Genomic DNA, 17974 nt, shown 5'->3' on the forward strand with positions numbered 1-17974 from the left:
ATCTTGGGAGTCATAGTTTTACCACAGCTGGAGTGCCGGAGGTTAGCCATCACAGGCCTAGGTCATGTAACATCACATTCATCCTTCATATAGACACAGCTCGGCCCCACAGCAATGAATGGGGCTGAGCTGTGATACCAAGCACAGCCACTATACAATGAACATCACTGTGCTGGAGGAAGCCGCAGAGCTACTGCCAGCGCCAGTGCCTTCTCATACAGCTAATCAGCAAGGGTCCCGTCTGTCGGACCTCTACTCATCAGGTGCTGATGACCTATCCAGAGGATAGGTCATCCTTTAAAATATCTCACAAAACCCCTTTAAGGAAACAGAGGAGTGCCATCTGCTTGGCCATTTTCGCAACTCCGTCTCCTCTGGCTGGTGCTTACTGCGGTTATTCCCATGATCTCGGCCATGAAACGTTGAGATTGGACAACTTTAATTATTTATCTTACCTTAAGATAAGTCATCAATATATTATTGTGGTGGGCCGACACTGCTACCGATCAGCTCTTTAAAGAGGCTGCTGTGCCCTCCTCACAGCTTGCCAAGCACAACGTCGTTCATTTTTATAGTGGTTGTGCTTGGTATTGCAGCCCAGGCCCATTCACTTGAATAAGACTGAGCTGCTCGTAGGCCATATGACTGAGGAACATAACGTCAGGGGATGGGGAGGAGGATCTGTGGATGACACTGATATGGGGGGGATCTATAGATAACACTATATAGCATCTTATGCTATATGTGTCATCCACAGATCCCCCTCCCCATAACAGTGCACAGATCCCCCTTCCCATAACAGTGCACAGATCCTCTTCCCAATAACAGTGCACAGATCCCCTTCCCCATAACAGTGCACAGATCCCCTTCCCCATAACAGTGCCATACACAGATCCCCCTCCCCATAGCAGTGCCATACACAGATGCCCCTCCCATAGCAGTGCCATACACAGATCCCCCTCCCATAACAGCCCCGGCCCCACTGCTCACAGCAGACTATTCTGACAGTAACTTTTACTCAGCGCATCTTTATTACCTTACAATGAAGCTCAGGTAACAGGCAGAGTGGGCGGCGGCGTAACATCACTCACTCACGTGACGCACCTGCTCCGCCCACTTTATGAATGAAGGAGGCAGAGCAGGCGCGTCACGTGAGTAAGTGATGTTACGCCGCCGTCCGCTCTGCCTGTTACTGGAGCTTCATTGTAAGGTACAATAAAGATGCGCTGATTTAAAGTAAACCGCCTGCCCACATAGCAACGAATCGGCGATTATTCGATAACTGGATTAGTCAACAACGAATCCCGTTATCGAATATTATCGATAAAGTCGATTAATCGTTGCAGCCCTAAAAGAGTCTGATGTCCACTGATCTGATACTGATGACCTATCTTGAGGATAGGCCATCTATATTAAATTCCTAGAAAACCCCTTTAACATTTACAAATTGGAGGCACTGAAACACTGCTGTGGATATTATTTAAAGTCTATGTCCACCTTTGGGGGCATTTTTTTTATTATTGCATTGTATTCATTTTGAGCTAAACATTTTTAAATTGGTCTTTATTAACAATATGGAATCCTTTTTTCTGTACAGAGCTGAGATGCACTAGCAGCAGCCTGTGGATTTTCTCTCTTTTCCGTCAGTTGGGGAGCAGACAAACTCCTTATCTCTGCTCTCTGACATTATAAACACTCATTACAGCTCTGTTCTTATCTTACTGATAAGAATGTGGCGTAAATAAGTGTTTATGAGCTCTTAGTAGTTTAGAGATAAGGGTTATTAGATGACTGGCACAAAGTGAAAGTACATGTCACACAGCTAGAAAAACAGTTAAGCCTCTGTGACAGAACTGCTCAATATTTTTTGAATAAAAGGCCAAAAATTAGTAAAGTGCAATCATAAACAAAAAAGTATAAATATAGCCTTTAAAGATAAAAGGCCATTATAATTCATTAAAGAGGATATCTCACCTAAACAACCCCTGTTTATATTCCACTCAGAAGCACCCTTTATGTGCTAGAACTGACCCAGCACCTCCACGCATCACATCGACAGCCATTCATTTGAATGGCCAGCATGTAATTCTACAACTGGACACTAGGGTGACTACAATGACTTATTTTGAAAAAGATGTTGTTTTAAAAGGATTGTCCAGTTTAGAAAACCTATTTTCATACAACATATTAGCTAATAATGACTTAACAGAGGGGGAAGGTGTCCTCTGTGCAGGATCCTGATCTCTTGTTCAAAGAAGAAAGCATTTACAAAGGGCGTCCCTTGCTCTGGAGGACCCGTCCTGTCCTATATTACACAGACAATTCATTAATGCATATGGCTACTGCGCAATGCATCATTTCTCCTGTGGTGGCGCTGCAAGGAAAATGAACACTTACTGCCAGATTCCCTCACAGCTAACAACTGATCGCTGGGGGTCCCAACATGGGAACATTTAGTGATTAGCTTATTGTCAACAGATAGACTGTAAAAAAGCAGAGAACCCCTTTAAGAAAAATAATAATAATAATAATAATAATAATAATGTGACAGGTTCCCTTTAAAGATTCACCATTGTGAAATGAATTCTGGTGTTCCCAAAAGTAAAATTAACCCCTATAGAAATAATTTCTTTATATTCTATGCAACATGAAGAGGAAAACTCATAAGAAAATACCCATGAAAATGCAATATATACGGCATGAAAGCCGCTATGCCTCACGAGACGTACAGATAAAGGTTTCTATGGCTACAATTTACTGTCACCTGTGTGTCAAGGGAAATGTATTTTTGTGGTTAAAGAAAAGTAACTTATATACGATATGTAAAAGGGTGTATGTATATATATAGATATATATCCTGCATGACGTCTTTGTGCTATTCATTTCAGTCATTTTTAATTATCCAAGGACCACTAACCACATCCCTCCAACCTTTGCTATACAGAGCTCTCCTCCATGTTAGGCCGGGTTCACATCTGTGTTAGTAGATCCGTTTTAAACGGATTAGTTAAAACGGATCAGTCTAAACAGAATTTTTATACGGATCCGTGAAACGGAAACTCAATTTTTCTTATTTTAAACGGATCCGTCTCACGGATCCAGCCTAATGGCAGAACAAAGTGTTATTTACACATCCGTTTTGATCTTGTTTTAACGCATCCGTTTTTGTTCTATCTATTGCGCATGCGTGAAAAGAGAAATGGATCCTTTAAACTGAATAAATGACAGATGCCATTGGAGGTATCCGTCATGCCATTGACTTTATTGTAAAACAAAACAGAACCGTCACTTTCCGTTTTATTCCGTCTTTTTATGGCGGAGAAAAAAAAGGTGCAAGCAGCATTTTTTTGTCCTGCAAAATAGACGTTGTTGAACGGAAAGGATGTAAACGGAGGCATCCTGACATACGTTTTGTCCTATTCTTTTGAATAGGCATAATACTGGAAACGCTTTTTTCAGTTTTTCTATCCCTGAGATGGAATAGAAGAACGGAAATTCAAACGCGGATGTGAACTCGCCCTTACCACTCTCTTCTCTGCAGGTATGTCAGTCTTCACTGTAGGTCTGGAATTTTATTCATGAAGCAGAATGATCAGGATGAACCAGGACTGCTCAGATAAGAGAATATGTGAACCAGTGCGGCAGTACATAGGAGGGCAGATCTAATTGGCATCTATACAGAGTACAATGAATATTAAAGAGGAGAATAAAATCTGATGATCTCCAGTAAGTAATGCTGCATCTGTGGCCCCAATCCAGGGGACCGCCATGAAACAGTCCATTAAAAATGTATTTCTCTGATCTCAGGCCAGTGGAGGGGACATTGTTATCTACTTAAACCGTATCAAATATTACTGAGCTTTCAGAGTGAATTAATTATACAATTTACCATATACTTCAATTGATATAGATATATATATATATAGCGTATACATAAATACAGTTCTCTGCTGTAAAGTTACCGGACAAGAAATGATAAAATGTTGCCAAACAGAAAAAAAACTGGAAAATCTCATCATTTATTCATTGTGTTCTATTCCAGGAATCAGGCTGGACGTGTGCATCTGGTTTCCCTGGTTCTCTGAAGGGTCAGAACAGATCTGGTCAGATAAGAAGCTCAAGCCAACGCAACTTGCCGATCGACAAAAGTGTGAGCAAGCTGGGTGACATCCAATATGGCAGCCATTAGAGGTTCCCTGAAGACTGTCACCCTGAACAGTGCTTCATGGGGTTGTCCATGGGATGAGGTAAAATTGTGACGTTAGGATGAGGCCTCTTTCACATGTCTGTGACCGTGATGACATCTGTGACAAGATGTTCATTGGTTCTTCTGTAAAGGATCGATGTTTGAAAATTAACTTCCAGAGAGTCTACGACCAATGATCCGTGAAAACCATGGACCAAACACGGATGCCATCCATGTTGTGTCTGTGGTGTTCACTGACCCACAGACCATAATGTCATAGTTGCTAACTGTACCGAATTTGCAGGGACTGTTCCTGATTTTCAGACACAGTCCCTGCAAAATTTGCGATGTCCCGGGTTGAAAATGGGTGGGGCTAACACAGGCGGGCGGGTTTGGGGGGTTCCAAATGAAATGTTGGTAAGTATGTAATGAGCTTGAGGGATCTGTAATCACAGACAAAAAAAGGGCATGTTTCTGCAGTTTCACAAAACACACATTGAAGTCAATGGATACGTGAGCGGTCCACAGACAGCACATGTCCACGATTCACTGACGTGTGAAGGAGGACTTAATCTACAGCAAAATCCATAAGCATTACACTTAGGCTAGGCTGCGGATTTGTAGCTTATTTTGCTCTACATATTGGAAAAATTTACGACATTTCCTCAAAACAATAAGAATTTAAAACCTAGTACAATATTTTTGGTGGCACCTAGCAGAGTGGATTCTGCAGGTAGCCACACACATATCTGCTCCAATGAATAGGGCTAATCCATGTGCATATCAGTGGCACAACAAACTGCACATTAATAGTTGGCCTTAATTTAAAGCTGTGAATTCCACATTAGATTTTATCATCTAAAAAAATCCATCATGTGAACATGCCCTTATTATGGAACCAACATAAATCTGTGGCAACTCTACCACGTCTTAACATGAATTACTGAGACGGGTGCATGACCTCAGTATATCTTCGAGGGGAGAACAGTCATTTGAAAATTGACGATTGGGTCACCTGAAAGGAATGGCAAGAATTTACTGGTGATCCAACCAAGTGGAGCTGCAACACAAAGAAAATTAAGACATCACGACAATCAATGTCAATATGTCCTAGGCCTGTACTTCCCTACTTGAGCAGCCACTAAGTATGAAAACGTCCTACTCTGGGGGACTCAGCCCACTGGAATGGGTGCCGTATAACAAATACCACAACTCTACCTTCTCAAGAAGTCTGATCTCAATGGCCAGACAATGAAAAGGTAGCCTGCAATAAGGAAAGGATCAGGGATACATTGCGATCATCCTGCAATATGCACGCAACCAAATGTCCCAGTGCAGGGTATAATCTAGTTGTAAGAGGAATTGACCATTGTTCTAATGCACTCTGAAATTCTGTGATCCATAACTTGCTCTATGACACCAAGAAAATGACTAGTCATCTGTTTAGCCTCTATCTCCCTGATGTCTGTCATCATCACCTGCAAGCTAGAGGAGATCTCCTAGCAAAAGATAAGGAGCTAGAAGAAAAAAAATCAGGAGTGGATGATAAAAGGAGAGAAAGTATAAAGTACAGATAATACTTCTCCTCATTTTTGAATTCATTCCTGGTTTTGGCTTTCAAAACTGCACCAGGAAACCTGAACGTGTGGCCGTACCCTAAAGGTGGATTTAGACAGGCTGACTAAGCGGCCGATTGTCGGGAAGGAAGTGTTCCTTCCCGACAGTCAGTTCCTTGTTCAATGAAGGAGACCGGACGTTTACATGCAGGGATCTCCTTCACAGTATGAGGACGGGCAACAGCTATAGCGATCCCTCACCCGCATACAGAATCATGGTTTCTGGGCAGCAGATCGCTGTTTAGACTACACAATCTGCTGCCAAGAAGCCATGATTGGTGGTGCCTACACAAGCGTCAGGATCACCTGATGAACGAGCGTTTTGCAAGTTCATAGAGTGATCAGCGGCACATTTAGACGGCCAGATGATCTGGAATGACCTTTCGCAGGAACAGTCGCTCCCGATAATCTGGACGATTATTGGTGCGTCTAAATGCATCTTTACTCTCCACATTCTGACTACACAGCAGAACACCCCCTGCAGGAACGAAGATTTGTGATCTACTCATGAATTGAAGGCTTTATGTGGTCAATACCTACTTACTGTACATTCAAATTCAGTACAGGGATGTCACCACTAGCTCCTTATCAGTCAAAAATATTAGGATTGTGCACCACTGTAAAGCCTCCCATGGCCCATGCAACACATGGCCCCACTATCAAAGGATCGGGCCATGTAGAGAGCTGCTAACGAGCACAGATTTACAACTGGGGACCACCTACATGAGTAGATTATTGTGCCATTCAAGTAAATGGGGCTGAGATGCGCCTAGGCCACCTGACCGATGGTCACAATGTCACATGGCCTAAGGTAAGCAATGAGAAGGCCACAGTGCTCAAAGGAGAACCGGAGCCTTCTCAAACAGCTGATCGGAGGGAGCCCTGTGTGTTCGACTCCCCACAATCAGATGCTGATGACCTACCCTGAGGATAGGTCATTGGTTACAAAGATTTAGATAACCCCTTTAATGTGAGGTACTTGATGCGGTCACTTACTATTCACAGGAGGCACATGTAGGTCCAGGCTGATAAAACTATGTGCTTCACATTAATAGCAAGTAACTCCAATAATGTACTTTATGCATTAACCTCATGTTGCCCATTGTGTGAGGAGGTACTTGATGGAGATACTATTAATGTGAGGCACGTGGTTATATCAGTTAGGACCTACATGTGCCTCACATTAATTGTAAGTGACCCCATCAAGTACCTCATCAAATAATGGGCAACATGGGGTTAATTTTGTGGGAGTGGGTTTATTGCAAAGTATTTGTTATTGAGTATCGTGATACTTTACTTGGTATCGAAATCAAGGTCCAAATTCTGAAATTGTGACAACCCTATGTTGCACCACTCTCTTGAATCTCAGGCTCCACAACTTTTGATCTCATACCGGTTGTAGTACAATTGGCTAGCTGTTTCACACCAACATGGAAGGTATGCATTTATAACAAGCTATCCTCAACTTTCTCTGTCAAAGGAAAACATCAGGTGATGGGCTTAATAACCAGCAAGTCACCACGGAGTCCTACACTAATAGTCCATGACTATAGATGGAGCACATATGCAGTCCCACGAGGGTTTTAGCTCAATCAGCGACCAATTTTATCAGTTGAAGGTGAATGAGACGTCATTTTCTTTTGTAGTGGATCACTTCAGTAATGCTGTTTTATGTAAGGCTAGTTTCACACTAGCGCTTTTATATCTGGTAGGCTGTCCCGGCATTGGCGGAAGTTACTATGTTTCCCATTTGGACCTATTAAAGGCTATGTACACCTTCGGAGGCAATTTTTGTTTATGATTGCATTTTACTCATTTTGGGCTAAAAATCATTTTTTTCAATTGGTCTTTATTAAAAATATTGAGTTGTTCTGTCACAAAGGGTCAACAGTTGTCCAGCTGTGTGACTGGTACTTTCACTTTCACTTTTTGCCAGTCATCTAATAAACCTCATCTCTATACTACTAAGAGGTCATAAACACTTATTTAAGCCACATTCTCATCAGTAAGATAAGAACTGATCTATAATGAGTGTTTATAATGTCAGAGAGCAGAGATAAGGAGTCCGTCTGCTCCTGCTCTGACGGAAAATACAGAAAATCCACAGGCTGCTACTACAGCATCTCAGCTCTGTACAGAAATTCCATATTTTTAATAAAGACCAATTGAAAAAATGATTTTAGCTCAAAATAAGTGCAGTGCAATAATAAAAAAAAGGTGTACATAGCCTTTAACTATAATGGGGACCAGCGTTGTTCCGGCCGCAACCCAGCAAATATTGTGAGAATTAGAGGTTTTCGTCTGGCTGATTCTCTGTATATTTACCGAGATAATGGTTATCAGGCAGAGTCCGGCAATGCCGGATCCAGACATCTCGGGCAGACTGATTCCTGCTGGAACAGGCTGCCGGAGTTGTTTAGAGCTAGTGTAAGAATAAAGAATAAAGCAAGGCAACTGGACTTACTGTAGATTTCTTGAAAACGTTTCACTCGTTCTTCCAACAAGCTTTCTCAATTCTGAGTGACTGTACAAGAATTCTCTGGGAATAAATATGTAACTGAATCAACATCTGGTAATTATAAGCAGCATGGGGTCATAGGTCATTATACCCAGCATGGGGTCAAAGATGTTGATGCAGTTACATATTTATTCCCAGAGAATTCTTGTACAGTCACTCAGAATTGAGAAAGCTCGTTGGAAGAACGAGTAAACGTTTTCAGGAAATCTACAGTAAGTCCAGTTGCCTTGATTTATTCTTTACAGATATACCATGACCTGGATAAATAAGAACCTTCACAGACAGTGTAAGGGACAGGTCCACACTTCTATTAGCCAAAATAGCACACAAATAATTTGCCACTTGGTCAATGGTAAGAATCATTGAATATATTAGATGTTTATTATCCTGGTGTATTCATGAGGGGAGCGCCCTCCCTGCTTCTCCCCACCTGCTTGACAATAAAAGAAGGGCTGATGTGACAGCAGCCTGTAATCACCATCGGAGAGGCAGGGGGAGTGCCCTCTCATATACTATGTGTGTCCATGTAATCCTTGTTCAGGAAGTCAGTGCTCCAGATGGCGACCAAAATGGTCGCCAATGCGCCTTAAAATTTGCAGATGGCGACAAGACTTTTTAGCCTTGTCGCCATTTGCAACAGGGCTGCCGCGCTGTAGCTGAATATTGAGGCGGGGCATGGGAGCCAATAATTCCTTGCCCGGCCGCCCCAGCGCAGGCGTTCGCTCAGCAGCACAGAGGAGAAGGAAGCAGTATCTCCCTCCCCCTGTGCCGCTGCTGCCACCAATGAAAATACAGAGGGGAAGAGGAGGGGAGGGGCTGTGGCCACTGCGCCAGCATCCAACTCACCCATTAATTCAAATACAGGAGGCGGTGGCTGCAGAAGCACATAGCCGGCACCCGATCACTATGACAGGGTGCTGCTATCCGTGACAGTTAACCCCTCAGGTACCGCACTCAGCGCCCTGTCATAGAGGTCGGGTGCAGGCTATGTGATTCTGCACCCAGCACCCACCTCCTGTATTTGAATTAATGGGTGAGTTAACATCATTGGCGGCGCAGTGCCCCCCCTTACCCCAGTATTAAAAACATTGGTGGCGCAGTACACCCCCCCCCCCAAGTATTAAAGTCATTGGTAGCAGTGGTCACAGGGTCCCCTCCCCTCCTCCTCATTGGTGGCAGTGGCAGCTTCTGATCGGAGCCCCAGCAGTGTAATCCTGGGGCTCTGATTGGTTACCATGGCAGCCAGGACGCTACTGAAGCCCTGACTGCCATGGTAAGCTCCCTGCTACTGTGTGTACTATGCACAGGGACAGTGTGAAGTCCTATTCACCCTAATAGAGCTCTATCAGGGTGCATAGGACAAAAAATCCCAGGTTCTAGCCCCTAAGGGGGGAAACAGTTATTAAATAAAAAGTTTTAAAAAAGTTTTAAAAAAAACAAACACCAAAATATTAAGTATAAATCGCCCCCTTTCCCAATTTTAATTATAAAATATATAAACAATAAATAAACATATTACTCATCGCCATGTCCAAAAAAAAAAACTATTAAAATATTTAAAAATATCTCCTATGCGGTGAACGTCATAAAAGAAAAAAAATAATAATAACCGTGTCACCTTCTCCCCCCAAAAAATAGGATAGGACTGTTCTATTATGGGCCGGACGTTCCATAAAATGGAATGATGTTTCTTTTTTTTTTTTTTTGCGTGGTATCGAATGGTATTGAGTATCGCAATGCTTTTTTATGGTATCGAAACCGAATCAAAATTTTGGTATCATGACTCCCCTAATATGTAGTGCTGGGTCATTACTGTGACCTGCGTCTCATCTTCTCCAACTCTAATTATAATTATATACACTGACCTAAAGAATTATTAGGAACACCTGTATTTCTCATTAATGCAATTATCTAGTTAACCAATCACATGGAAGTTGCTTCAATGCATTTAGGGGTGTGGTCCTGGTCAAGACAATCTCCTGAACTCCAAACTGAATGTCAGAATGGGAAAGTAAGGTGATTTAAGCAATTTTGAGCGTGGCATGGTTGTTGGTGCCAGACGGGCCGGTCTGAGTATTTCACAATCTGCTCAGTTACTGGGATTTTCACGCACAACCATTTCTAGGGTTTACAAAGAATGGTGTGAAAAAGGAAAAACATCCAGTATGCGGCAGTCCTGTGGGCAAAAATGCCTTGTGGATGCTAGAGGTCAGAGGAGAATGGGCCGACTGATTCAAGCTGATAGAAGAGCAACGTTGACTGAAATAACCACTCGTTACAACCGAGGTATGCAGCAAAGCATTTGTGAAGCCACAACACGCACAACCTTGAGGCGGATGGGCTACAACAGCGGAAGACCCCACCGGGTACCACTCATCTCCACTACAAATAGGAAAAAGAGGCTACAATTTGCACGAGCTCACCAAAATTGGACTGTTGAAGACTTGAAAAATGTTGCCTGGTCTGATGAGTCTCGATTTCTGTTGAGACATTCAAATGGTAGAGTCCGAATTTGGCGTAAACAGAATGAGAACATGTATCCATCCTCTGATGGCTACTTCCAGCAGGATAATGCACCATGTCACAAAGCTCGAATCATTTCAAATTGGTTTCTTGAACATGACAATGAGTTCACTGTACTAAAATGGCCCCCACAATCACCAGATCTCAACCCAATAGAGCATCTTTGGGATGTGGTGGAACGGGAGCTTCGTGCCCTGGATGTGCATCCCTCAAATCTCCATCAACTGCAAGATGCTATCCTATCAATATGGGCCAACATTTCTAAAGAATGCTATCAGCACCTTGTTGAATCAATGCCACGTAGAATTAAGGCAGTTCTGAAGGCAAATGGGGGTCCAACACCGTATTAGTATGGTGTTCCTAATATTTCTTTAGGTGAGTGTATATTTTCAATTTGGCGACAAAAAATTTAATTTGGCTCCTAAATTTTTCAGTTTAGGAGACAATGGCTCCTGTTTATTTTTTTCAGTCTGGAGCACTGTAAGATAAGTGTTGCCAGAGTTGTCTAGGGCCACTATCACCTTTTCTGATAGCAGCAGTAATGTGTATACAGGAAACATACAACAGTAATGTAAGGTATATGTTCCTTCCCGACAAGTGTGGGCAGTACGGTGGCTCAGTGGTTAGCACTGGTGCCTTGGCCTAAGCCAAGGACAACACCTGCATGGAGTTTGTATGTTCTACCCGTGCTGGCATGGGTTTCCTCCTGGTGCTCCGGGTTTCCACCCACCCTCCAAAGACATACTGATAGGGAACTTAGATTGTGAGCCCCATTGGGGACAGTGTGATGATGATAACGTCTGTAAAGTGTTGCGGAATATGTCAGCGCTATATACAGTAACTACATAAAATAAATAAATTAATAAATAATAGCTGAGGAACCCTAGGTTGCGTCCCTCTGATTTACAACATGTCCGCTGCATTATCAACCAGATGCAATCTCTACAGCCGGCCTTGTCAATGGTGTCAGATAACTGCATTGTTTTACAGTGATGCAATACAAACAACAAAAGCCCCACGAACCACATGTAGTTGTCAGATAACCCCGAGAAGGGGTGAGGGCAGAGCTAGTGCTGGAACAACGTACACTGGGCCGCTCTGTGTAAGGCCTGGCATGTCTACCCCCTCCCTCTGGTAACACAAAACCACTAATTGTGTGGAGACAATAAAGCTGGAGCTATGCTCTCTGCTATCCAACACATGAAAACATAGAAAACCTACAGTCACACACCGCAAGCGTACGGGCTGCAATATAACATCTACGTGCTAAAGGCAGTGCAACGTCTGCAGGAGTTCTGGAGATGTTAGCAAGAGCTTCCTCAGGATACTTAGTTTGCAGGTCCTACAAAGTCATGCTGATAGAGGGATGTCCTACTGCTACGATCCCACCAGCTACTATTAGTGGAGTAACTACACTGGAAACGACCACATTAGAGGGTTTTTCCTATTAAAGACTTCTCTGCAGTCCAATGAAGGTCTGAAAATGTGGGGTCGGTACCAATTCCTGGCACAGAAGTGGTTGCATGTGTAAAGTTACTTTCCAGTAGAGACAATGGGTCCTCCAGATCAAAGACCCACATGGGATGCAGCTTTTAGCTTTCACCAGAAGAAAGGACATCCTAAGCAGGCCTTCCTATGACTCCATAATGTTTATATAGAAGCAATGCACTTCTGAGAGAAGGACAATAGATTGTGAGCTCTGTGGGTGCAGGAAGAGAACATTAAGGCTACATGCAATAACAGCACTTCAATAATACAGGCACAGTGTAATGTATACTACATATTACATCCGATGGAACCAGTTAGTAGGCTCCAGCAGCCACTAGAACGTTGCACTCCCATGTCAATAAGAACAAACAAGGACCATAAAAAAACACTACAATTAGAACTGGCGAACAATTCAACACATTGGGGATCAGTGCAGGCCGGTTTCTGCTTTACAAATATATCACCAATTAGATTAACGATGGAAATGATCTGATAATGCCTGACTATAGCAAGCCCACCACCAGTACATCCCACCACCAGTACATCCCACCACCAGTACAACCTACCACTACATGCCACCACCAGTACAACCTACCACTACATCCCAACACCAAGCCCACCACCACTACATCCCAACACCAAGCCCACCACCACAACATCCCAACACCAAGCCCACCACCACTACATCCCAACACCAAGCCCACCACCAGTATTTCCCACCACCAAGCCAAGCCCACCACCAGTACATCCCACCACCGAGCCTACCACCAGTACATCCCACCACCAGTACATCCCACCACCGAGCCTACCACCAGTACATCCCACCACCAAGGCCCACCACCAGTACATCCCACCACCAGTACATCCCACCACCAGTACATCCCACCACCAGTACATCCCACCACCAGTTCATCCCACCACCAGTACATCCCACCACCAGTTCATCCCACCACCAGTTCATCCCACCACCAATACATCCCACCACCAGTACATCCCACCACCAAGGCCCACCACCAGTACATCCCACCACCAAGCCTACCACCAGTACATCCCACCACCAAGCCAAGCCTACCACCAGTACATCCCACCACCAGTACATCCAGCCCATCAGATGGTCACATACACAATCACACCATCAAAAAAGTACTCAAAATCTTCCTACATCAGAAATGTTTTCTGTCCCTGTAAAGGGTTGTCTCTACAGAGCGGTGACATGGATGTGCGGAGGATATCAGGGTCTACGGACAGTTTTCTATTACATGGAGAGCAGCATCCAAACCACATAACATGCTATACTTCTTACTAGAATGTCTGCCCATCTAATATCTATTATATATCTATGTATCTATTATGTCTCTCTACCTATCAATCTTCTATGTGTATATATTCGGATGTATCTATTATGTCTATCTAATATTGCCCACATCTCCCCCTGTTCCTCTCGGACCCTCCTCTGCTCTGTGGCCCCCTGCACACCCATCTTACCCCACTCTGTGGCAGCAGCAGCAGCTCCTGAGGTGACAGCACTGGGGAGCAGTCCTCCTGTGGACGGCAGCAGCAGCAGCTCTCTCCTCCCTCTTCAGCCTCAGGAGGAGGGGGGAGTACAGGGCCTGGCAGTCTCCAGACCAGGGGAGGGGGATGCATGATGTGTGGGACACCCCCTGACTATGTATACACAGCACGCTACTGACCACGAGGTGCACTTACCGGCAGGCATAGAGATGGAGCTGCGGCCCCGGGCCACCAAGCCGTGGGAGCCTGATGCTGTCTGCGAGCTGCCGCGCATGCGCAGTCCCGGATCCTGGGATAACCAGGGTGACTGGCGGGGGGGTCCTCAGAAGCCCTGGTCCCTGATGTAAACTCAATAGACAGGATCCCAGCATTACACTCCTGACTCTGCATTGAATGGTTGTTTAGCCCTTCTTCGAGCAGTGTTTTGGGGCTTTTGTTTAGATTGCGGTGCAGCTTTGGATGATAGGACTGTGTTATGAATATATTACATAACAACATCAATAGCCCTTCCCTGATAATTGCCTGCAGTCCCAAAATGTCTGGTGAAAAAATTCCTCCAGGACGGCGGTCAGGACTTGCCAGTCTCCAGGTCAATCAGGAGCAGCCTCGGGATCGGATCCAGAATCACTTGGCTGCTCCTCGCCTGGTCAGTCCCCGGCAGGAGAAGAGGACTTGATAGTGAATATGTTTTTTTTTTTGTTTGTTTTTTATACATTTGGGACTATGTCATTATGAGGACAAGGGACTATGGAGTCACTGTGTCGCTATCTGGACAGAGGAAATCCGTGACCAGCAAGGCCTGGTGTATTATACGGTGAAATACATGGAGGACCCAAGTCTGCCAGAGCCGGTTTTTGATAGCAGCTTTCCTCTATGGCTCAAATAGCATTTATCATGTAGATACAGTTATTACAAGGCACTTACTAATGTATTATTATTATCCATATTGCTTCCTTTGCTGGCTGGGTTCATTTCTCCATCACATTATACACCGCTCGTTTCGCAATCCATCAGTGGTGGCCGTGCTTGCACACTGAGGGCTTATGCACACGGCTGTTGCTCGGCTGTGCCCATATTGCGGCCCGCAAACACCGGCCGTGTGCTCACCACATCACAGAATGGGTCCGCAATCCGGAAGGTGCAGTGCCGAACTACGGAGTGCTTCCGTGGGTTTCCTTTCCGTGCCTCGTTGTGTCATCTGTATCCCATGCACACTACTAGGCTGAACATTAATCCTAGCAATGATCCATGAAAACGACATACCAAACGCGGCTGGCATCCATGTTGAGCATTTCCACCTAAAATCAGCTCCAAAAAACTCCTCAGAACATTCCCCCTATTCATTTCAATGTGAAACGGCGCTCTCTTTTTTTTTTCCCACATGGACGGAATCAGTGGGAAGCATCAAAAAACCAACATGTCCACGTGTTTTCCCCCCCCCCCCCTCCCCCGCTTTTTCTGTACGTTTTTTGGCACCCCAAAAACCACAAGCAAAAAGTGTGGAAAAACGGTGTCAAAAATGGCATGAAAAACGCATGGAAAAAAAAACTGATTCTGGGCCAAATTTTGCAGGCAAATTTTCAAAATCCGTTGTGTGAACATACCCTAAAGGTCAGATGCGACTTCTCCTCTTTTTTCAATTCACTCCTGGTTTTGGCCTCCAAAACTGCATCAGGAAACCTGACCATGTGGTCGGACCCTTAGCCCCTTCCCTAACGAGAACTTGCAGGAACGTTCATTCCCGATAATCTGCCCGTGTAAATCCATCTTAAGGCCTCATGCACACTACCTTTTTTTTTTACGGTCCGCAAAAACGGGGTCCGTAGGTCCGTGATCCGTGACCGTTTTTTCGTCCGTGGGTCTTCCTTGATTTTTGGAGGATCCACGGACATGAAAAAACAGTCGTTTTGGTGTCCGTCTGGCCGTGCGGAGCCAAACGGATCCGTCCTGAATTACAGTGCAAGTCAATGGGGACGGATCCGTTTGACGTTGACACAATATGGTGCAATTGCAAACGGATCCGTCCCCCATTGACTTTCAATGTAAAGTCAGGAGTTAATATACCATAGGATCGGAGTTTTCTCCAATCCGATGGTATATTTTAACTTGAAGCGTCCCCATCACCATGGGAACGCCTCTATGTTAGAATATACTGTCGGATATGAGTTACATCGTGAACCTCATATCCGACAGTATATTCTTACACAGAGGCGTTCCCATGGTGAAGTTAGAATATACTACAAACTGTGTACATGACTGCCCCCTGCTGCCTGGCAACACCCAATCTTTTACAGGGGGCTGTGATCCGCACAATTAACCCCTTCAGGTGCAGCACCTGAGGGGTTAATTGTGCGGATCACAGCCCCCTGTAAGATCGGATGCTGCCAGGCAGCAGGGGGCAGTCATGTACACAGTTCACAGTATATTCTAACTAGAAGCGTCCCCATCACCATGGGAACGCCTCTGTGTTAGAATATACTGTCGGTTCTGAGTTTTCACGAAGTGAAAACTCATCTCTGAAAAAGCTTTTATGCAGACGAATCTTCGGATCCGTCTGTATAAAAAGTAACCTACGGCCACGGATCACGGACGCGGATGCCAATCTTGTGTGCATCCGTGTTCTTTCACGGACCCATTGACTTGAATGGGTCCGTGAACCGTTGTCCGTCAAAAAAATAGGACAGGTCTATTTTTTTGACGGACAGGAAACACGCTGCAAAACGGTGCATTTTCCGATTTTTCCACGGACCCATTGAAAGTCAATGGGTCCGCGAAAAAAAACAGAAAACGGCACAATGGCCACGGATGCACACAACGGTCGTGTGCATGAGGCCTTACTGTATTGTATAAACTTTTACACGGACATCATGTAGCAGAAATTCCAAAAATCAGGCATCAAATGGAATCCCCTAAGATATCTGGCCCACTTACCTACTGTGCGGTCAGACATGAATCCCGTGGTGTCATTGTAGCGGTGGCAGAGGGTATATAAGAGAACAGCAGTATTATAAAGGGTTGTGATGCTTCATGATTAGTGTTGAGCGAACTTGCGTTTTCAAGTTCGGTGTTCGGGTTCGGGGATATTTAAGAATTCCATAATGGATTCCGTTACCACGGACCATGGCACGCACCACGGAAGCCTATAAGAGGCATTCTGTATTGCATTCCGTCACAATAGAAGTCTATGGCCAGCATAGACTTGTATTATGACGGAACGCAATGTCTCTTATAGGATTTCGTGGTGCATGCCGTCATAGAATTCCGTTATGGTCCATGGTAGCAGAATCCATAACGGGATTCTTAGATAACCTGAACCTGTACGCCTAACTTGAAAAAAGTTTGCTCAACACTAATCATGATAAATCGAGTCTCCCCTCGAGTCACCTCCCTTGCCCCTCCAAGTCATGAAGGTCCCATGAGTCAGGCATTATGAAAGGGGGTACTTCGGTATAGCACCCCTTACAAAATAGTGCCTTCAAATTGAGCCCTTGCATTGTGCACCTGAACTGTAAAGACACCAGTGAGGCTAGCCGGTCGCTTATGCTATGTTGTGCGTTGTTACCATGCCTTTATTTTATAGGGAAGTTAGAGAAAAAATACTGAAAGTGGCCCCATTGTGCAGTCGAGTCCAAATTGATGAAAGGCAGGGCCAAAACAAGTAGGTGGGGCCAGCAGTACCATATTGTGGCACATTATACCACCCCAACAGAGCCAAATACCACAGTCCATCACAAAATACTGCCAGCAGCACAAAATACATGCCCAAAAACTTACACTGGCCGGCCGTGAGGAGGGCTCAGATGACCCCCTGGGAATCGGCCCACTGGGAAATTTACCTGTAAGGTCTTTGGCCAGTCTACCCCTGTTTAAAGGTGTTGTGCTTTTATAATGTTCGAGGGGTTTTGTGGGATTTTCATATTGATGGCCTATCCTCAGGACAGGTCATCAATATGAGATCGGCTGGGGTTTGACTCCCCACCGAAAAAGCTGTGGTGCTCCGTGAGGGCGTAGGGCTCTTCCTAGGCCAGAGACATCACATTCATCTGTCACATGGTCTAGGCACAGCTCAGTCCCATTCAAGTGAATAGGACTAAGCTGCGATACCAAGCACAGCCACTATCGAATGGACGG

General features: G+C 44.6%; 1 protein-coding gene across 2 annotated transcripts in view; it reads right to left on the minus strand.

The window, feature by feature from the left end:
* Positions 1-14125, minus strand: part of RNF144A (ring finger protein 144A) — a 63189-nt gene extending 49064 nt beyond the window's left edge. The window contains exon 1 of one of the 2 annotated variants that reach the window (XM_040427518.1): positions 14039-14125. The gene's annotated coding sequence lies outside the window, so the exon portion shown is untranslated. Of the gene's footprint in view, positions 1-13816; positions 13897-14038 lie in introns of those variants that run through there. The other variant, XM_040427519.1, reaches the window with a different exon arrangement.
* Between the last annotated feature and the right edge of the window lie 3849 nt (positions 14126-17974).

This window comes from Bufo bufo, chromosome 4, assembly GCF_905171765.1.
Source record: "Bufo bufo chromosome 4, aBufBuf1.1, whole genome shotgun sequence".
NCBI classification, from domain to species: Eukaryota; Metazoa; Chordata; class Amphibia; order Anura; family Bufonidae; genus Bufo; species Bufo bufo.